Raw genomic sequence first — 22,493 nt, forward strand, 5'->3', positions numbered from 1 at the left:
TTGAATTCAAATCATAGTACATTATTGGTCTAGGTAGCGAGATGTTCGGGATAATCTAAATCCTGTTTTCATATGTATAATTTTTGGCTGAATTGGGACAAGTTTTGGTATAAGCGTCTTGCAAAACCGGAGATTCTCTCAACAAGCCTCGTGGTTCCGAGAGGGAATGTGTCACCTTTGTGTGCGAAACGATATACGCTGCCTCCCCCCTGATTTTCTTTACAGAGGCAACATAGAACTATATGAGCGCCCTGTTAAAGTTTGGAATTATTTCAGGTTCTTATGGCCTTTTTATACATTAATTGAGTTTCTGGACTTTTAAAGTGCATAATCTAAATATGAACTGCATGCACATGCTCCGGTGCACCAAAGTTGGTTGAAAAATCACATGTGTGTCCTTGGTTGAATTTCTAGGTCCCATGGAAGAGATGAGAATGAAATTCAAACATCTGGGCGTCGTGACTCGTCCAAGAACATCGATAAACTTAGATTTTAAATTCATGTAAATCCAAAACTCGTCTGGAAATCAAGAAACTTGGCATGGTGTCATGTCATGGCACTAACATGTCGTGGTAAAAAATTGGGCCAATTTGGAAGCTCGTGGTTCTAAGAGGGAACGTGCCACCTTTGAGTGTGAAACGATATACGCTGCCCCCCCCACCCTTGAGTTTCTTAACAAAGGCAACATAGAACTACATGAGCGCCCTGTTAAATTTTGGAATTATTCCAGGTTTGTTTGTTGTTTTTTATACATTAATTGAGTTTCTGGTCATTTAATGTGCATAAGTCAAATTTGAACTACAAGCACATGCTCTCGTGCACCAAAGTTGGTTGAAAAATCGCATTTGTGTCCTCGGGTGAATTTCTAGGTCCCATGCAAGAAATGGGAATAAAATTCAAACATCTGGGCACCGTGGCTCGTCCGAGAACATTGAGAAACTTGGTTTTTAAATTCTTGTAAATCCAAAACACGTCTGAAAATCATGAAACTTGGCATGGGTGTCATGTCATGGTACTACCATGCTGTGGTAAAAGAATTGGCCAAATAGGAACATATTTTGGTATAAGCTTCTTGCAAACCGAAGCTTCTCTCAAGAAGGCTCGTGGTTCGGAGAGGGAACGTGCCACCTTTGAGTGCGAAATGATATACGTTGTCCCCCTTGAGTTTATTTACAAAGGCAACATAGAACTACATGAGTGCCCTGTTAAATTTTGGAAATCATTCCGGCTTCGTTTGGCCTTTTTACACATTAATTAAGTTTTTCGTCATTTAATGTGCATAATTCAAATTTGAACTACAAGCACATGCTCCCGTGCACCAAAGTTGGTTGAAAAATCACATTTGTGTCCTCGGGTGAATTTCTAGGTCCCATGCAAAAAATGAGAATAAAATTTAAACATCTGGGCATCACGGCTCGGTCGAGAACATTGAGAAACTTGGTTTTAAAATCATGATACTTGGCATGGTGTCATGTCATGGTAGTACCATGCCGTGGTAAAAAAATTGGCCGAATAGGAACAAATTTGGGTATAAACTTCTTGCAAACTGGAGCGTCTCTCAAGAAGGCTCGTGGTTCTGAGAGGGAAGGTGTCACCTTTGTGTGCATAATTCAAATTTGAAATACAAGCACATGTTCCAGTGCACCAAAGTTGGTTGAAAAATCACATGTGTGTCCTCGGGTAAATTTCTAGGTTCCATGCAAGAAATGGGAATGAAATTCAAAATTCTGGGCGTCGTTGCTGGGCTAGAAACATTGAGAAACTTAGTTTTTTAATTCCTGTAAATCCAAAACACGCATGAAAATAATGAAACTTGGCTTGGTGCCATGTCCGATTTGCGAAGGTGCACACATTAACAATCAACAAAGTCATTTTGGAACAAGTGTTGTCACGTTACAATCGGAAACACAAGTATTATTGAAACCGGGGGCATTCTATTTACTACCATTTACGTGCCTCCATGCGTCCCCATTTTTATTAGCTAGGAGGCGCCGGGCAGGGTAGCTATTTGAGTACGAGAGGCGTGCGATCAGACCCCTGCGTGTGCTTATCGGGAGGAGAGCCCTTTGACCTCCATCTGCCATCTACCTCTCTCCCAAGGTCTCCATTAATGGCGCCCGAGCCTCTGTTTAATGGCGTGGCTATGTCTCACTCGACTGAGATTTAAGAGAGAGAAAAGAAAATCTGAAAGCACGCATCTTGATGTAAGATCCGACGGACCTATATAGCATCTACTGCGACTTATAGCAAGACTGATGAATATATAAGGACGATTAATTGTCTTACATAATTAGAAAGATAATTAAAAAAGCCACATGCGGCTACGCACGAAATACACGAGGGCAAAAGAAGAAGGAATACAAGGATCTGGCTCGCTGATCTCTACTTTCTTGATGCGTTGCTACAGGCCGCGGGAACTAGTCTCCCGGCGAGCGGCGATGAGCTCTTTCGTGTCCTCAAGACGCTGCTTGAGAACATCCACGGATTCCTCCACCAGCCTTTGGCGCTCGATGCGGAGCATGTCATTCTCGTCCATAAGTTTCTTGACGATGACGCCAGTCCTCTTCAACAAGGCACTGGTCTCCTCCTGCTGGTCTGCACTTCGGATGATATTCACCCTTAGTAGGTCGCGCTCGGCCCGGAGCCTCTCATTGCCCTCCCTTAGTTTCCGGATTACGCCGGTAGCCTGTTCAAACGAGGCTTTCATGTCGTCCTACAACCTCGCCCAGCCGGAGATCTGATCCATCTGGCTATGGACGATCGCATGCATGCGCCTATAATAGTCGTCGCCTGCCCGCGGAGAAATTTTCCCAGGCTGCCGCGGTGCGGCGGGACATCTCTGCTGCATTCGCGGTGCAGCGGGACATCTCTGCTACTTCCGCGTTGCGGCCGGACCAGTCTGCTGCTTCGACGGCGCGGCGGGACCTCTATGCTGCTACTTCCGCGCGGTGGGACATGTCGGATGCTTTCGCAGCGAGGCGGGACATCTCTCGTGCTTCCGCATCCATACTCGCCTCTCCCTGGTGGCAATCTCTCGACCCAGAACTCACGCTGGCCATGGCAGACGCAAGGGAAGGATGCGGAATGACTTGTTTGTTTTTGTGGATGAGGAGTTGAGGAGGAATGCGTAGTCATCTTGGCATACTAGTATTTATAACCGAGTACTAATACGCTCCTAAGTGGGAAACCATTTAGGTTTTGATCGGTGTGAATAGGTTTGCAATTCAATATAGCATGGAGTAATTTGGAATTTGATGAGACACAAGCTCAAAATTTATTGAGGGTTCTAGTTTCGAAGTGCGGCACTATTCCCGGATGGCGTTACGTGGGCACGTGTTCTTAGCCGTGGTGTACTTTTTCTACTGTGTACGTGCAATAACTGGCACCATCGTATACATATCTTACGGTTAATGGGGCGTTCGACAGAAATAGCCGCGTGGCGAGCTATAGGCTAGTCTTTTTTTAAATGCATTAAATCTATCTCTCGGGACTTCTCGGACGCACCATAGTGCCACCCACAAAAACTTTTACTCTGAGTTTAGTACGTTATATAGGAAGAGAAGAGGTGCATGCACGCACTCGTCCTCTCACACACGCGTCTGTTTTTTCTCGAAAAGGAGGATCATGACCCCCGGCTTCTGCATCTGGCAGTCACACACGCATCTGTAGCTACGAATTGTAGTGTTCTCAACCATCCGACTGGCTCTATCATGGATGTACCTATATACTAAAACATGTCTAGATATATCTATATTTTGACAAATGGAAGGCATGTATTGTGGAACGGAGGGAGTGCTTGTCATCAAAATGGATAAAAAGGGACGTATCTAAAACTAAAATACGTCTACATACATCTCCTTTTATGTAGTACTTCTTACCCAAAGGAACTTTATATCCAACAGACACAAAATATCCGTTTGACTATTGGAAATTACTGATCTGATGTCGAAGTAATTGCTGCATCGCCACCAAAACCCACCATTTCTTAAGCTAAAGTAGACCGAGGTAATCCCTATATTAGCATATTACTAAGATAAACAGAAGGCAATGTAGAAACATTTAGGACGTGAGCTTGTCAATCTGAATGTGAAGGGACACCAGCTTAGCCCCGGCCAGCAGCTTGGGCGGAACCGTGAAGAAGGTCAGCTCCTGCACGTCGACGTCACCGGGATCCTTGCTGCTTGTCACCTCCATTTCCACCTTGACGGCGTCGGTCGTGACTTTGGGCTCCCCCGACGGGCCGTTCGCCCACAGCTTGGCCACGTAGTGCGGCAGTGGGGACGCCCCCGCTTTGATGCAGACCACCGACACGGCGATAGGCGCGCCGATGTCGAGCACGCCACCGATCAAGAAAAACGCGCGACCGTCCTCCTCCGCGAACAGCAAGAGTCGTGGCTCTGACAGTGGCACTTGCAGCTGGAGCACCTTGTCGTACTGGATCCTGTGCACGGGCATGGGATGCGCGTTGCTGATGTGGTGGTAGAGCGCCGACGGCGGGCCTTCATAGCCGCAGACGGGCACGGGGCATTTGCAGGGCACGAGCGGACACACGCTCTGGTGATCGGTGAGCTTGTGGTAAATGACGTAGAGCCCACCGCCTTTGTGCGGGCACACCACCCTCAGAGACGACACGACGGCTTCCACCGCCATGCTCCGCACGTCGAAGCCACCGCCGTGCTCGCACTTATGGAACTGCCGCTGGTTCCTGGGGCGCTCGACGCGGCAGTCCGCGCAGGCCAGGTGCCCTCCCTTGCACTGCAGAAATCAATCGAACAACACATCAATCAAGAAACCTGCACCTTGCTCAATCAGCCGAACGGACAAGGTGTATTCGAACCTCATACACTGGAGGCGTCAAGGGGCGGAGGCACAAGGTGCAGTGGAGCACGGTGAGGTCCATGGAGACCTTAGTGAGGTGCCTCGTCGGTTCCTGTTCCGTCTGCATGATCTCGCCTCCTTGTGCACAACCATCTCTCGCTTGGGCCGGGGCATTACAAAGCTTTGCCATCACATATTTTATACTCTGCGCGTGCATAACTCTCCTCCCGCATACCAAGGAAGGCAGTAGTTTGAGTTTTCTGGACAAATTTTCCCCTGCGCATGAGTAAGCTGCATAAATATCGACAGTAAATGAGCATGCAATGGTTGGCTGGTCCTCCTTCCTTTTCGCTTGAGTTGGCTTCCCCAGGCGGTCAAGCCGCATCCGGCGCTGCATGCGTTTGCCTGTAGCCATTTTCTGCTTTGGAAACTGGCGCGATTTATGGGGGCGGAACTAATCGAGCGGGGGCACAGATGGAAACAAACGTGGAGCGCAGACTAATCTAAGAAAAACAAGAAAAAGTTATACACAAAGTAAAAGGAATCGGAGGGAGTACTACTTCAAGGTGCATTAAATCAACACATGCAAGTATCAAAAGGAGAGTCACGACATGCATGCATGCGTTGTAATTAATGCATCGGTAACTGCAAATTATTGAAATATATCGAGTGCAGTGCTTTGATGTGTCGCGTCAACTCGTACATCAACGAGAAGTTTGATTATCCTATCCCTCACGGACTTAACTGCACCTGCCTTTGGTTGTATGACAGGTTGGCCACCCACCTGTCGGGCCCACATGTCATACACGCAAGGGCAGGAGCGTCCCTCCCTCGCCCATGAGCGTGGTGGCTGGCAAGACTAGGAGAAGCTTTCGCTACACGCTCTCCCTCCCGCACGCGGTGGACATGCAACAGTTCTATCGGTGTCAGATGGCCATAAGCGTACTGTGGTACTCCTACAGTGCAGTAGTACTCCATCATTGTTCGACTTCCCGAAGAGGCGAAGAGCCAGGCGCAGCCCGGATGCTCGTGTGGCAGTTTCATGTGTAGAGTAGTCTAGGATAGCGTGTACCGTGCCTATAAGCTTAAAATCGTTCGTGTCGGCTCCATGCTATGTGGCCGTCTCTAAGTTTTTTTTTAAAAAAAAGTCTTCTGGCCCTACTTGTCACCCTGGTGATTGTAGTTTGCATGCTCATCTGGTCAAGACAGGAATATATATTTTAATTTGTTTTTTCGAAAAGGGGGGACTCCCCGGCCTCTGCATCAGAACGATGCATATGGCCACATATATTTTAATTTGTGGTGGGTAAATGTTAGAGGTTGCAGCAAATATATTGTACACTGCGGGTCTTTCAACCAAGTTTAGAGGCAAGCATGTGGGGCCAGTGCTATGATGTGTCGCGTCAACTCGTACAACAAGGAGAAGCATGAGGAGAAGCTTGATTTTACTACACGCCTTCTTCCTCGCCCATGCGCGCGGTTGCTCGCAAACGAGGATAGGATTTTGCTTAGTAGTATACTTCTACAACAAGCTATCCGTCCCGCTCGTGGTGGACGGACATGCAGCAGTGGATTCGACACTGTAGAAGCAGTAGTAGTAACATCATTGTTCGTCTTCTCGAAGAGGCGAAGAGCCAAGCGCAAACCGAACGTTGCATGAGACAAAATTGCTATGTGAGCCCACTATTGTACTACAACTACTTGCTAGTATATAGCCCTGTAAACCAGAAAGGAGTATTTGCCCTTCTAGAGATTTCAACAAGTGACTAGACTACACCGAGACGGAGTACATATGGAGCAAAATGAGTGAATCTGCACAGTAAATAAATACGTACTAGTTCTATTGTTTTCCTCTCCGAGGTGTACAATATTGAGTATACTGACTAGTCTCTTTTTGACACGCATTTACGTTTTTTTTGACACAGTACAAACGCAAGCGCTCATATACACGCGCATACACTCACCCTATGACTGCACACACGCACGGCACTGGCCCTGTTTGGATACTCTAACACAGTTAGAGTTAGAGTTATTTTCTAACCCACTCTAACCCAAATAAGCACCACTCCACCGGGATAGTTGGGTTAGATGGAACTAACCCACTCTAACCCTCCCTGTTTGGATGCTTTTGGGTTATTTGCGCCCCCAACTAACCCAAACTAGCTCTAACCCCATGATCCAAACAGGGCCACTATCATCTTGAAATTTACGAAGTCACCATAGGCACCTCGTCATCGACGGGTCCAAAGGTGCTTGAATGCCAAGGAGGGAGAGGGTAGCGGTTCCCGAGATGTTGAACGGTCAATGATGCATCCTTAATTACATGCAGAGGGAATTAATTGGAGAAGCAGAATAGAGCCAACACGATGTGAATGCAACAGAGTTTGGACTCTCACATAATAAAGGCGCCCCACCACTCCAATCCATCTACTCCCAAGTCTCTGCGCAATACTCCTCACTCCAATCCAAGACCAAGTGACCAGAAGCCACAAGCACCTATGGAGGCGATGGACGCGAGCGGCAGTCGGCTGTGCCAAATCATCCAAGGCGCCGGCCTGCGGCCTCGCACCGCACATCGTTTCCAGATGGTGCTGGCGACCGCAGGCATCGTATCCCTCGCCGACGCCGGCTTCGCCTCTCGCATGGACGACATGATGGTCAACTCCATCCGCAAGTTCACCGCTGTCAAGAAGCGCGCGGACGACCTTGCCGTATTGCTCCAGCCCGCGCGCCCAGGCTCCTCATTGCCTGCCACCCTCATCGGCCTCCATGGTGACGAACTCTTTCAAGCCCTGGTGGCCCTGCAGGTGCTGGAGGTCGCGATGAAGAATGTGCACCTCGAGGCCGCGCTCACCGCGCAGCGCCTCGCCATGCAAGAAACCATCGACCTGCACATCCATGTCTACGAGGAAATCGTCTACATAGGCCACTACAAGGCAAGCGAGGACAGAAAGACGTTGGCCTTCTTCCAGCGGCTGGAATCTTCGGACGCCATTGTTCAGAAGCACGTCGACTTGGCCACGAAAGCCGCTGCTACTTAGGCGCCGATCGGTGGGCCGGCGCCCTGAGTCGAGGAGGTGGACGTTGTCGATGGATGCATCTCTTCTTCTTGCCTCCTGTAATCAGCACTACATCGCCTCGTGGCCTTAATGTTTTATTAGTATAGTACTCCCTCCGTTCCCAAATATAAGTCTTTCTAAAGATTCCAGCAAGTGACTACTACATACGGAGCAAAATGAGTGAATCTACACTCTAAACTATGTCTACATACATCTGTATGCTGTATTCCATTTGAAATAGTATCTAAAAAGGCTTATATTTATGAACGGAGGGAGTATATGGCATTTTTATTTGAGTCGTAACGTTTTCACTGTGAGGTGGGGCCGCAGTTGAGCAAACCCACCCCGCCCACCGGGCGTCGGCCGAGTTTAGAATTAGAAGAGAGAAACGAGGGAGGAGATCTGGCTGTAGCACGGACGTTGTTTTCAGATGAGTTCTTTCGCTCGTGTTTTATAGAAAAGGAGTACTGAGCACTCGTGCCTCTTTTTTTGAGCGAAAAATTAGTCGTATGTCTAGTACCACTAGTTGGGTGCGTGCGACCTATAGCTGTCATCACTTTAGGTCTCCTTTTCGAACCGCGGCTACGCTTCATAGTACATTTTTTTCATGCATTTATCCTCCTATATGTACTCCTAGGCTATTTCCACGTGCTCCTATTCGCCGACATGTGGGACATAGAGCATCTGGGTCGTAGTGCATGCACGACTCGGAGCATATGCCAGGGTACTTTACATTTCAGACCTCACGAATTACATGCAAACTCCCCGAAGAAGAATAAATAAATGAATGAATTACTACATGAAACCGGATTATTTTCGTGGAAACCGAAGCACGTTCATTAAATTTTGGACATAACACGTTTATAAAAAATGACCGGACCTAAACCAGTCTAAGGGCCTCTTTGATTTTTCCCGCAAAAAAAGGCCTCTTTGATTCGCAAGATACTGAAAACACAGGAATGGGGAAAGTATGATGGCGATGAACCGAGACGAGGAGAACTCTAACTCAGTTAGAGGTTAGAGTTAGATTCTAACCCTGAACTAACTCTAAACCAAAGAGGTGTATGGATGGCAGGGTTAGATTGACAATAAATGCTCTATATCAATCATTTGACTACTTTGGACCCTATTTCCTGCCAGATTTGTGGCCGGCTCTTCTGTGGCCTCCTCCCGCTCACAGTTGACATAAATGAACCATCTATACAAATCAAGCATGCAAAACATGATAATTTTTACTTTGTCCATACAAATGAGATATCCCACTTAAACATATAAGTCGTCAATCAAGCTTCACAAAATAAAAAAACACTTCATGAAACAAAGAATGAGCTAACTCATCACGGAAGTCATTCACAATAGGGAGGGAGCCCGGAGCCCCTCACGCACCAACGAAGGAGCTCGCCATCGTCGCTCTAGAGGAAGGCTTTGTAGAGCCCAAGCCCCGGGAACCCCTCCGACGCTGCCCCTTGCGAGTTGAGGTCGACACCGACATGGGTAGCAGGGCCGCTTGCCGCCGACTGGGAACCTAATCTTTGGGCCTCTAGAAATAATGCAAGCCTGTAACAAAAATACCTAGAAAGGTGAACTGAATCTTTGGGCCTCTAGAAATAATGCAAGCCTGAAACTGAAATACCTAGAAAGGTGAACTGAATCTTTGGGCCTCTAGAAATAATGCAAGCCTGAAAGTGAAATACCTTGAAAGGTGAACTGAATCTTTGGGCCTCTAGAAATAATGCAAGCCTGAAACTGAAATACCTAAAAAGGTGAACTGAATCTGTGGGCCTCTAGAAATAATGCAAGCCTAAAATTGAAATACCTAGAAAGGTGAACTGAATCTTTGGGCCTCTAGAAATAATGCAAGCCTGAATTTGAAATACCTAGAAAGGTGACCTGAATCTTTGGGCCTCTAGAAAGATTTATTACCTCCTCAAGCAGCATCAAACAATTCCATGCGTGCACCACAAATCTATACCAAGTTTGATCAGGATCTACTTTTCCAAATTAGAATTAGCGCTAGAGCAAGCAAGATCAATGATATGGCCGTGAGACAAAGAAGGAACGAACAAACTCACCCCTCTCGCGACCTCCCTGGTAGATGCGCCGCCGCCGTGCACGACAGAGGGAGAAAAACGACTGGTGAAGGGGGAGCAGGGCGACCTTCGAAGGCCGGAGGGAGAGGGCGGCCGGAGTAGGGAGGCGGAGGCCGGAAGGAGAGGGCAGCCGGAGGAGAGAGAGGGTGAGCGGCGCTTGGGCGAGCGGCCCTATGGGGAACAGAGAGGAGTCGCGCGAGAGGGGGGAGCGATCTGGTGCGGGCAGGGGAGATTTTTTTAGTTCTCTTTTAGTGGGCCCGAGGATAACTAACCCAATTAGAACCTCTCCACCGGGCTAGTTTTTTAGCTGGGTTAGAGAAAACTAGCTCAAACTAACCCCTCTTGTTTCAATAATTTGAGGCTATTTCAACCCAAACTAGCTCTAACTCGGGGATCCAAACAAAGAGGAGTGTTACTGTACATGCTACAGTGTGGACCATAGCACATTGTTTTTTATGGCCATATCACCACATTGTTTTCTACTGCTGGTTCACTGGGCTGCCGTGGTTCACACTCCTCCGACCTGAGTAGTACATAGTATAGTACTAGTATATACCGCATCATTCTTTGCTCCTTCTTACTACTCAGACATGTGGGAGAGCCAGCATTCGGGTCAACGTGTCATGCACCAGATTAGAGCGCAGAACGGAAGGGGGGCATCACCTCGGTCGGAGCGCCAGTAATTCATGACTATAGTGAGTGGTCATATCACAAGTCTTTCCAGCAGTAACGCGCCGTCAAATTGCACAGCCCCACTCGCTCACCCTCCTCGCCTCTCTGTCAAACCGCCTACTCAAAAACTGATGCGCGTACTGCCCGGGAAAAGCCCCGCCCTCAACTTTTAACTACGCGAAAATAGTTCTAGCTTGTTCGTTCTATATAAATACAGTACTTACTGTATGTTTATTCACCCGTGGGGTTGTTCAATGAATGGAGGCGGGGAGCACAAGTGAACAATATTGTAGTACTACTAGTAGTAAGTAGGAGTCATACAGTAGTCACCTTAAATAGAGAGTTTCTTTTCTTTAATGCCACGTACACAAATTGAAACGCTTGTTGTGGAGAGAGAAAAGATAATCACTCCACTATATATGGACGCAGGGGCCTGAGCGCTTGCTTTACTAGGGTTTCTCTCTTCATTCTCTCATCCTCTCCAGATATAAACAAGACAGCGATAGCGACATTTTCTCTCTGCTCACCGCTGGTCACAGATCCGGCCGGATCCCTTCGGCCGGTGTGTGTACAGGACTAAAAGGGGCATCGTTCACACGGTCATCGCCGCTGAGGAAGGAAACCCATAGCTGCCAGAGGGGCCCGATCCTCTGCCCGTGTCGTTCTCTCCGACACAGCGCCGGCTCGGGAGGTCCTCCGACCCTTCTTCCTCCCTGCCGTATTGTCCGCAAATCCGACCTGCCGCCGCTGACATCCTGGCGACCCTCAGGTATAAGTTCTTTGAAAGCGGCCTTGCTCTACTGCCCCAGCTCCCCACATGTCTGCATGTGCATATTTTTCTACTCCCATCAGCTCTTCCAAAGCCACCTAAATTTTTAGTATTATTAGAGGTAAAGCTACTTCATGTATTCGAATCTAGGGCTTTGTTCAAACAACGAAGAAAGGGAGGAAAGTTGTAGCATGAATCTAGGACTTGATTCAAATAGGAAAAATATGGTGAAAGTAGTAGAGACCGGATACCCAACCGGTCTCTTGGTTGAAAAGGGAAATAATGGGAAAACGCAGTACAAACTGGATAAGGAACAGAGCTATTGTTGCTTGAAAAAAGGATAGAAAGTGGCGGCTGGTGGATAAGTCAACAGAGTATGTCCAGGATTAGATTTGCTGTCATCGCATAGTAAAAGGTCTCTAGGATTAGATTTGCTGCCCTCACATAGTAAAAGGTCTCAGGATTAGATTTGCTTCCCTCACATAGTAAAAGGTCTCAGGATTAGATTTGCTGCCCTCACATAGTAAAAGGTCTCCAGGATTAGATTTGTTGCCCTCACATAGTAAAAGGTCTCCAGGATTAGATTTGCTGCCCTCACATAATAAAAGGTCTCCAGGATTAGATTTGTTGCCCTCACATAGTATAAGGTCTCCAGGATTAGGTTTGTTGCCCTCACATAGCATGAACAAACTCGGCATCACCACTTTATGCCTCCTTGTAGGTACATTGTGCTGATGCGTCCACTGTCGCATGTTCTTATACCAGGCTTTTGTTGTTGTTAATGTAAGGGCGCATGTAAAATGAAGCGATCACACCGTTACCTTAGGGACATGTCTAACCAGTGTTATTGTTAATCTAATGCCTCTAGTGATAAGATGCAATTAAACTGTGTTACAAATGGCACTCCTGCTGTTTTCCCCAGTATGATAAGTAACTTGCTCCTTTACGCTGCAGAGTGTCCTGGTGTCCCCACGGTCCCATGCCCTTAAACCAACTCTTTAGCTGCTATTGATTTACTGTGTCTGGTAAACAAACAATGCCACCATTAAAGTAATCCCATATTTGAGGAATCTCATTGTTGATCGTAATGCTTCTGGTAACATGAAGCATTGCTGACGTTTTAAAATTTCTACTGTCCTTGCATGATTGCCATGAACATAATTAAGATGCTTCTTTTCATTTTGTATATGTTTTGTATATTCTTATTGACCATCAACTGTTTACTTTCTATCTTTTTGTGCAGATAGGGATATCCATTTCACCTTGTTGCTATTGTGACCTTTTGGTGAACTGCACAAAACACTTTTTTTGGAATGAGTGTCTTGTGCAGTTGAACTAAAATGTCACGTGGGCAACATCTCTCAAGTTTGGTGGAACTGCACAAAATGGTGATCGGTGTTTCCAAAATCTCCGTCAAGTTCTGCCGGTAATCTCGTGCATCATTTTATTAGCCTTTGCAAGATGGAGCCGTCACTGTCACCATGATGGCACTTTATTTTAGTGGAACTGCACAAAAGGATAAGAAAATTATAGTTGCACCTTGCATGAGCCGGACAACCAACCTTAATGTTCCTCAATTTTAGTGCAACCACTAAAGAAGAACCTGCCAGCTCACAAGAGCAAGTACTTCTTGCTAGCTGAATGATGCAATCTTTGCTTCATTTCAGGTGAACTGCAGAAAAAGGCGCATGAATTGAATCATGGAACTCCAGGCAGACCTCATCCAAGTAGAGCTGGAGGTTGAGTTCAAGGAGGCCGCTATTAAAGCAAAATCATGCTCTCCTGTCTCCTTGTTTGTGCTGTGCAAACATGCTGTGCAAACAGGAATACTCAACTACAGATGTTGTGATGATCAAGAGCATTCACCAAGTTCTTCGATTGTATGACATGGCTAGCCAAGATGGATTTAATCTTGATATTCACTTTATCAAAAGGCTCCAATGGGTTGGTTCTGAATCTTGCAAGCTGGGAATCAGTGAGATGTGTAGGCATCTTTGTTGTACTTATTATTTGAATCTTATTTGTTAGTTCTGAATCTTGCAAGCTGGGAATCAATGAGATGTGTAGGCATCTTTGTTGTACTTATTATTTGGATCTTATTTGTTGGCTCTGAATCTTGCAAGCTGGGAATCAATGAGATGTGTAGGCATCTTTGTTGTACTTATTATTTGGATCTTATTTGTTGGTTCTGAATCTTGCAAGCTGGGAAACACGGCATGATGATGCAGAGGACAACAACCATAACAAACAGTTCAAACTTGGTAGTATTATCTTTGTGAAAGTGCGACAAATGTGCTGATCGTGTGCGTCCTGAGAATAATAATTCTAATTGTTGTGCATGTTGATCCTGTGGCATTGATAGAACGAGCGAATGCATTGCTTGTTTTAAGTATAGATTTCTATTAAAGCTAATTAAATTTAAGTAAAATGAACACTAACTCCTGTTATTATAGTACCAATACAGACCCGCTCGTGAACCGACGTGTGGCCGGAGTAGGTTTCTTAATGGAGGCATTTCAATGCGCCGAGAGTGCATATTCTGCCGGGTGTGCAGCGGACAAGGGAGGGGTAGTAACTGTTGTCGCCTGTACACACTCAGCTTACTGTTGAATCTAGTTCCCCAAGAGCTGAAAAACAAACTGCTGCCGCCTCCTACACACTCGTTCACTCGAAGAGTCTCCAATGGCGATCCGAGGGGTGAGCCTGCTGGATATGGAATTCAGCAAGGAGTTCCCCTTTGAGTTCGCCGTTCAGTCCTATGGCTGAACCAAGTTGAATGTGATGTACAACAACGATACGGACTCGGTGAAGCTCTGCCTTGCCCCAATCCTATGGCTGCACCAGGTTCTAGAGCATTCGCCCGTTTCATTGGCAGCGCTGACTGCACCTTCGCTACGGTGGAGAGAAGGAAGAACACGACGATTCGGCCATCTGGTGCAACAAGCTTGTCGACATCCAGAAGCAATACAAGATCGTCAGCAACGGGCAGGAGAAGGACTCCATGGTTGACCTCGCTGAGACCATCATCGACCCCTGATACGCCAACATGAAAGAAGACGACCTGAACACGTGGGAGGTACCTTTGAATCTAGCCTACATAACCTACGCGGCCAAGGACGCATACGCATGCTACGACATGTACAGGCAGATCTTGGACATGAGGGCGTGTGTGCTTCCCGTAACCGACGAGTACACGGACAGCCGCAACGTCATGATCAAGCGTGTCAGGAAGGTCTAGATGTTGTACTTTATTTGTTTATAAGCACCTTTATCATCTGAGTGTTTCATGCATTAGCCTATGTGTCGTAATTATTTGTTTTGTCCGAAATATTTCTTTTAAGAACCCATTAACCTGATTGCTTTTTTAGTGGCTATTTTCTTATGTATGTAAACTAGTTCACTTGTCCGTAAAAAAACTAGTTCACTCGGCTTCCGTGCTTTGAATCTCCTTCCTCCCAACATATTCCCCTCGTCAGGTGGACCCAGCAGGTCTCTGAATTTTCTCCCACTTTCTTTTTCGATGTAAACTGAGTTTTCTCCCAGTACATTCCCCTAGAACCAACTCAACTGTCCCACATCTAGCCTAAAAAATAATAATACCCCATGTACTATTAACTCATCAAATTAAAATGATATTTTATTTCGTAAGTTGAAAGTTCTTACAAAATCATAATAATAATTGTTTATATATAACTTGGCAAGTTAACTCCTAGTGATTGCGTACATAAGTTTGCAAAGATTTTACTGACGTGCAATCATGTGTTTATGTTTTTATAACATTTCTCCGTCTAGCCCAACATGATATTTTCACCCAGCCCAGCAAGTCCACGGATTTCGAGAAAAATGCAAATAGGATTTAAACGGGCTGCATAGATGCTACATCATTGTTTCACCCAGCCCACCAAATGCACTACAAAAACAAATGGATTGGCTGACATGTGGGCCAGTAGGTCGAAGCCTAAGAAGGCGTTGGATTTACATCCAACGGCCGGCATTCTTCTTCAATCTCTTGTCTTCTTCCCCCAGCGCTGCCGGAACCGCCTGTTCCAGCCTTCGGCGTCCAGCGGTGTTGTTTTGCGCTCCTCAGCAAAACGCTACCCCGCCGACGGCCAGTCCATCCCTCCACTCCGCACCTCCTGTTATTCTCTGCCGAGTGTAGGCCCACCCCGCACCCGAACCAGTCAAGTTTCCCACTCCTCTCCGTCTGCGACTCCACTGTCGCGTATTCCCCATCTCCAGGTCGTTCTAGTCTAGGGCCTCGCGTCGTCCACCGCCTCGGTGCGCTCGGCGCGACGTGGTCAACATATGAGAGTCATCGGAAGAGGACAGTACGTGGAGAGCCTAACGGCTGGGACCCACGAGGTCCATGGTCGCACGCAAGGAAAGTTCCTCCTTATAACGCACTGTACATGCACTGTACGTGGGAAGGGCTTCTGTATTTCGCGAAAAAACGTTCCCCCCGCTGACAGGTTGGACCCACCAGTCTGCGCACGCAAGGAAGTGCCTCCTTATTATGCACCAAAAAATGAATACCCCCTGCTAGCTGGGACCCACCATAGTGGCTGGCTGACTTGTGGGCCTACTAAGTTGACGAGGACGGAGGGCTTTGTCAACTTAGTCAATATGAACAATTCTAGCAACAGTGACCGTACGATGTCCATCCAACGGCCATAGTGCTTCTTCAACCTCTGGTCTTCTTGCTCCAGCCGCCCAAAGCAGTGCCGGTCGTGCCGCGTGCTCCTGCCTCTCGTGGCCGGCTGTGATGCCGCGGAGGCCTCACCGCCCCCTACTAATCCACTGCTGGCCCAGGGTATCCCTCTACTCACCCACACCCCCTGTTATTCTGCGGCGACGGCAGCCTCACGCCGCAGCCGAACCAGTGAACCCTCGTACTCCTCTCCGCGTGGGCATCCACTACCGCGTCTTCCCCAGCTCCACATCGTCCCCTTCCTAGGCCTCACCATCGTCCACCACCGTGGTGCTCTCGGCGCGGCGTGGTCAATGTGGTCAACGACCGACTTCCATCGGAAGAGTACTATACGTGGAGAGGCTGACAGCTGGGTCCACGGCCACAGCCCAGTTTTTTTGTGATTTGCCAAGTAAGTCGCTTTGTCAGGCCTGTTGGGCTGCAAATCTTTCAAGACAAGGAGAGCTTCATTCGGCTGGCCGAGAAAATGGCCTATCAGTAATGATAAATGGGCTGTATATTTTTAAAACACATCAAACCGGCAATTAGTTTCAAATTTCTTTTTTCATTTTGAGATTTTAAATTGCATTGATTTTTATGCATGGACAATTTGTTGGACTTTATATTGATATAGATTTATTTTTAAAATTAGTTTGAATGTGACTCAAAATTTCGGGATTAAAAATAGTTCGGACCGCATCGAAATATGCAAAAATTTGTATAATTTTTTAACCGTGGCCACAATATGAGCTGTAATGCTAACAAAAATAATATGGGCTCCAAAAAAACCTTAAGAATTAGCAAATGGGCTGTAAATTATTAGAAATAATGGCAAATGGGATGTATGCTGTTTTCCACAGATTTGAGGCTTTCGTAAAAAAAGGTTGACGCACAAGCAGTGACTGTTGGATGTCCATCGAAAGGCCGTCGTGCTTCTTCAATCTCTGCTCTTCCTGCTCTAGCCGCTCAAACAAGCGCCGGCGGGACTGCCTGCTCCCTCCTCCCCATGGCCGGCTGTGCTGCCGTGCAGGCCTCACCGCCCCATCGTACTCCCATTGCTGGCCTAGCCATCCCTCTACTTACCCACACCTGCTGTTATTCTATGGCGACGGCAGACGAATTAGTAAACCCTTGTGCAGTCGTACTCCCCTACATGTGGGAAACAACTGCCGAGTCTTCCATGCCTCCGTGTCGTTCTCTTCCTAGGCCTCGCCGTCGTCCACCGCCCTGGTGCTCTCGGCGCGGTCTGGTCAACGTGGTCAACGACCGACATGCATCTGAAGTGGACTGTACATGGAGAGGCCGACAACTGGGTCCACGGCCGCACGCAAGGAAATGCCTCCTTATCACGCGCAAAATAATGATTCATCCACCTAACATCAGGGACCCACCAAAAGGGCCTCTGTATTTCGCAAAAAAAAACGTTACTGCCGCTGACAGCTCGGACCCACCAGCTATATCTTCATACGAAAGGAAGTGCCTCCTTATTACGCACAAAAAAAATAAATACTCCCCCTGTTAGCTGGGACCCAGTATAGTGGCAGGCTGACTTGTGGACCTACTAAGTTGACGGGGACGGAGGGCTTTGTCAACTTAGTCAATATGCACGATTCTAGCTCTAGTGACCGTACGATGTCCATCCAACGGCCGTAGTGCTTCTTCAACCTCTGGTCTTCTTGCTCCAGCTGCCCAAACCGGCGCCGGTCGTGCCTCGTGCTCCTGCCTCCCGTGGCCGACTGCGATGCGGCGGAGGCCTCACCGCTGCCTACTACTCCCACCGCTGGCCAGGCCATCCCTCTACTCACCCACACCCCCTATTATTCTGCGGCGACGGCAGCCTCACACCGTAGCGAACCAGTGAACCCTCATACTCCTCTACGCGTGGGCATCCACTGCCGCGTCTTCCCCGGCTCCGTGTCGTCCCCTTCCTAGGCCTCGCCATCGTCCACCGCCCTGGTGCTCTCGGCGCGGCGTGGTCAACGTGGTCAAGGAACGGCTTCCATCGGACGTGGACTGTACGTGGAGAGGCTGACAGTTGGGTCCACGGCCGCAGCAAGGAAGTGCCTCCTTATTACGTGCAAAATAATTATTCCTCCACCTGACAGCGGGGACCCATCGGACGGGCCACCGTATTTCGCGAAAAAACTTTCCCCCCTGACTGCTAGGACCCACCAGCTACATCTTCGCATGCAAGGAAGTGCCTGACAGTCGGGACCCACCTGGTCGAAACGTACGTAGTGTTGTCATTCTGGTCGCGAACGTGTACGTATATACTGGTCAATGTAGAGGCGCGCACGTGTCGTAGTAGAGGCACGCACGTGTCGTAGTAGAGGTGCGCACATAGCATGTACACATACATACAGCGGTCAGTGCGCAAGAAAGAAAATACGGCCACGTATGTGTACATATGGGCGGGGTCTCGAACGCCTACTCGCGCATACATACAACCAGGGCTCGTGTACATGGCTGGGTCGGAACGAAGAAACAACGTCGTCGTCGTTTTCATGGGGAGCCAACCGGCTGGGTTGGAACGGAATGCGTCATCGTGTTCATCGGGAGGGCTTGGACGGAACAGGCGATGGAAACGAGGCCTGGCGTACCGCAGAACGGAGGAAACGGCCTTGTGTTCGACCGGCCACGTTCGAAACGGGATCCTGTTCATCGGGAGGGGTGTGGCGTACCGCAGAACGAAGGAAACGGACCTCCTACGATCGAAATGGGGGTCCTGTTGATCGGGAGGGGTGTGGCGTACCGCAAAACGGACAAAACGGACCTCCTACGGTCGAAACGGGGGTCCTGTTGATCGGGAGGGGTGTGGCATACCGCAAAACGGATGAAACGGACTTGTGTTGGAGTGCTACGGTCGAAACGGGGTCCTGTTCATCGGGAGGGGTGTGGCGTACCGCAAAATGGGACTCCACAGGATACTGTTCATCTCCACCGTCGACCTCCTCCAGCCTCCATGGGCTACTGTTCATCCACCTTCGACCTCCTCTAGCCTCCACCTGCGACTGTTCATCCACGGGCTCCTGTTCATCCAGCCTCCACTGCGTGCTACTCCACCGGCTACTGTTCAACCACCCCTCTCCACGGGCTCCTGTTCAACCACCCCTCCATGGGCTAGTGTTCACCCACCCCTCCACCATCTACTGTTCATCCAGCCCTCCACGGGGTCGTCCTATTCATCCAGCCCTCCACGGGGTCTTGTTCATCCAGCCCCAACCGTCTCGATCGATCGGGGTCCTGTTCATCCAGAGGCAACGCCACGGGTCCTGTTCATCCACTCCCACCGCTCAATGTTCATCCAACACCCCCCCGCAACACTCACTGTTCATCCAGAGAGGCAGTAGCGAAGGAATCAATTGCTCGGGTTCAGTAACGCGTAGCCTGCAGTGCAATCGCTCGGGTTCAGTTAGAGCCCAATGCCTCGCTCGGGTTTAGTTAGAGCCAACGCCTCGCACACACGCGCATACGTGTATGAGAGAAACGCGCATCGCTCGGCCCCCGACCTCCCACCGTAACCGGGAACTCCCCAAAATTTTCCTCCCCCTCGCTTCTACCATGGTTTTTTCCGTCATGGACGGCCCAAAGAATGTCATGGAGCTGCATCTCCGGCCCGCCCAGGACGAAAAGCCCATTTTCTGTCATGATTTTTTGTCATAGAAGTAGGAGCCCACCACATCTATGATGATACCGGGTTTTTTCACAATTATCATCATAGAAGTGTCATATGTATGACAGAAAAAAATTTCGTTCGGCCCAAAATGTCACGGATGTGTCTTTTTTTTGTAGTGAGGGTTGCAATGTTGGTGGCCTCCATATCTGCCCAATACATCTTAACACGGGCAAGAGCCATCCGCGCACCCTCTATGCATGCTGACCTCCTCATGGCATCGATTCTCGATACAACGCTAAGGAATTGTTGCACTAAGCCAAAATAACTGCCCGGTCTTGGTCCCTTTGGCCATAGATGGTCTACTACCGACCTCATGGCAAGACCAGACAACCTATGGAGCTCGGCCATAGCAGCCATCCTCTCACTCAATGGCAGCGGGCGCATCGGAGCATTAAATTGTGACTAGAACAACCTTTCTATGTCATTATCTTTTGATCCTTAAAAAACTTGGTCGCATCAGCCACACTTTTTGCCAGATCCGCATACGCGTCCACATCACTCATAAGATGATCTAGAGGAGCATACTTGGGGTCTCCAAACTTCATCCGCAACAAATAGGGGCTTCTAGCCGCAATGTCTCCGGCCTGTCAAAGCTCCTCCCGCGCAGCTCTACTCTCAGAGCGCGTCTCCTTGGCCGCATCTAGGGCCTTCTTCAGGTCAGCTGCCTTTGCTTGATTCTCCTTCTCGAGAAGCTCATACCGGCCGGTGGCGTTCCTCAGCTCCACAGCCATCTCGGCTATCTTTTCTTCGCTTCAGTGATGAGCAGCATGTTCGGCTCTCAAGTCTTCGGCTGCCTTTAGGGTAGCCGCATTGCTAGCCCGGGCTTGTTCCTTGGCTAGGGCAAGTTTCGCCCTCAGGGCCTCAATGGCAGCAGCTCCGCCTGCAGCCACATCATACCATATTAATATTACAATCCTCTTAATATTTCCTAAACAAATGAGGAAACAACGAGCACATACTCTATGACTCGTCAAGACGCTTGTTTACAAGCGTGATGTCAGCATCCACCACATCAACCTATCGCCTCAGTTCGGCGAATTCGGAGGTCCGGTCTACCGCCGGACCCTTAGCCACCTGCGCATGAATGCAGTACGATCATTACCTGAGTGTGATCCTCCGTTTGCCGCCTAGGGCTGGCAACCGGAGTCTCAGGGGCTACTATCTACACGGAGCACACCTAGCGCGTGCGGTACAACCAAAAATTACGTATTTCATCGCGTACCTCAAAGCCTTTGAGCAAGCTTCCAAAAGCTTCATTTAACCCGCTTGTGGCGGACGAAATCTTCTCCAACACCGTACCCATTAGCGTACGGTGATCCTCCGAGAGAGCAGCTTGCTCCAGGAGGCCCGTCAGTATGTTCGGCCGGGCACCGGACTGTCTCAGACCCTTTTCATTTCCCTCCAAGGGAGCCGAACGCGCCGGGCTCTGGGCGGCCGAAGTGTTAACTTTCGGCCTCAGCAAATCTGGACTCCTCCGTGACGACACCTCAAGGTCGCCTGCCCCGTGGGGCGGAGAGGCAGGTGGGGTTTCACTCTCCATCATCTCCGGAAGAAGATCCCCCGAAGACGAACCCTGTTGAGATGAGCTACTAGCCGGACTGCAAAAAGAAATAGATCCTGGTTATTGTCCTCAGAGGAAAAAGCAATAGCTTCTTGTTTATTAGCTTATAGCTCGGTGGAGGGCTAGCCCGTCTGCGGGCACGGTGCGGTGAGGACGCCCTTCGGGGCAGGGCCCTCTGATGAAGCTTTCTTCCCTTGCTTAGGCACCTCCGTCTCCAAGTCTTCGGAGGCAGCCCTTTTCTTCCCGCGGGGGGAGGAAACCTTGGAAAAACCTCCCCGATTATCCTCCTTCATGGAGACAGTAATTCCCCCGGTTTGGATGTGCAATGTGTGGAGTTCGGCTTCTCTATTCTTCTCTTCCCCTTTCCCCGAGGGCACTTGGCTTAGTGCACGTCTAAGCATCCTGGCTATTGCAGGACTAGGCGAGCCTTCAGGAAGTGGGGCCGGACACCTGATCCTCTCTGCCTTGTTGAGTCAATCCTGGCCGTGGACAAGTTTTCAGAATAATGTTGTATTAAGCATAAGCGAAGTGTTCGGTTATAGGGTTACTTACTTGGGTATCTGGGCGGTTGCAGCTCAGGCCCGCATCCTCGGTGGTGTCCAGACACCTTACTTGTGGTCCGAAGAATAACTTATACATCCCTTCGAGCGTCACGCCGGAGAAGTGCTGAATGGTTCACGGACCTTCTAGATTGAACTCCCACATCCGGAGAGGCCGACGTTTGCACGGCAGGATCCGCCAAACTAGCATTACCTGAGTGATTCTGACAAGATCGATATCCCTCTCAAGAAGCTCCTGAATACGGCTCTGCAATGTCGGTACGTCATTAGCAGGCCCCCAGTCCAGTCCCACATTGGCCCACGACGCCAGTTGAGGTGGAGGACCTGAGCGGAAGGCAGGGGCAGCCACCCACGTTGTGCCTCGGGGAGCTATGACGTAGAACCACCTCCGTTGCCACAGATCGGACACCTCCGGGAAGGTACCTTCTGGCCATGGAACATCGGTGTTTCTGCTTTTTGCGGTGCCTCCGCACTCTGCGTGTCGCCCCTCAATCACCTTCGGCTTCACATTGAAGGTCTTGAGCCATAGGCCGAAGTGTCGGGTGATGTGGAGGAAGGCTTCACACACGACGATAAACGAAGAGATGTGGAGGATGGAATC

This window comes from Triticum aestivum, chromosome 7B (genome assembly GCF_018294505.1).
Source record: "Triticum aestivum cultivar Chinese Spring chromosome 7B, IWGSC CS RefSeq v2.1, whole genome shotgun sequence".
NCBI lineage: Eukaryota > Viridiplantae > Streptophyta > Magnoliopsida > Poales > Poaceae > Triticum > Triticum aestivum.